The sequence below is a fragment of the Cyprinodon variegatus genome, unplaced genomic scaffold (genome assembly GCF_000732505.1).
Source record: "Cyprinodon variegatus isolate N-32 unplaced genomic scaffold, C_variegatus-1.0 Scaffold0, whole genome shotgun sequence".
NCBI classification, from domain to species: domain Eukaryota; kingdom Metazoa; phylum Chordata; class Actinopteri; order Cyprinodontiformes; family Cyprinodontidae; genus Cyprinodon; species Cyprinodon variegatus.
The window spans coordinates 4,478,082-4,478,908 of NW_015150453.1; the positions used below are offsets into that span (position 1 = coordinate 4,478,082).

Consider the following 827-nt stretch of genomic DNA (forward strand, 5'->3'; position numbering starts at 1 on the left):
GGAAAAACACTCCACATCCTTAACAAATTTTTAACATATGATCCATTAGACAACACTTGGTCTGCATTTTGCTCTTAAAAGCTGCTTCTCTAAAATAAATACATATTTCTTATATGTAATTTTCAAGTTTCCAGGAGGTTTCGGTAATTGTATTACTGTGAAGGGGAACACCTTTCTTTTTTTTTTACATTGGGGCCTTGATTTTACATTATTACATCATGTTCTACTCACCTATATGAGTTTTGTGTCATTTGGAGCTGTTCTGAAGATATTCCGTTAGGTTCTATCCAAGTAACGTCCTCCTGCGGGCAACGAGTTGAAGGCACAAACTAAACTGTTCATAATGTATTCTTTATGGCACGCCAGCATTCATAACATGTAGGCGAATCACTGTCCCCAAGACATCCGCTGTTATATTTTTATATTTATATTTTTAAAAACAAAGCGGTGCGTGTATGACTTCATCCGCACGCCGGACTTGAATTGTGACAGGCAGCCCGGGCCACAGGCAGCTACGCTTTACTCCTTCTATTCGTTCGGCTAGCTAATCTGAATCGTTCAATTCCATTTCGAGAGCGAGATCATCTGTGGTAGTAGCACTAGACATCTTCCAGTCATGTGAGTAAAACTAGCAGCAGTTCAACTGACATGAATGAACGGTGGCCGGCGCGCACGGATGATGTCATACACACTCCGCTTTCTTTAAAAAAAAAAAAAACGGCGTTCCCCTTTAAGTATTAAGACAGTATTATGTAGATGACATCTGCTGTGATTTGGTACTGTAGAAACAAAAGTAGATCAGCTCATTTAAAACCCTTTTCTTTTTT

The 827-nt window shown here is 39.2% G+C and overlaps 1 long non-coding RNA gene across 1 annotated transcript in view; it reads right to left on the bottom strand.

Annotated features, from left to right (window-relative positions):
• Positions 1 to 827, bottom strand: part of LOC107084301 — a 15,639-nt gene that overhangs the window by 1,180 nt on the left and 13,632 nt on the right. The window lies entirely within an intron of this gene.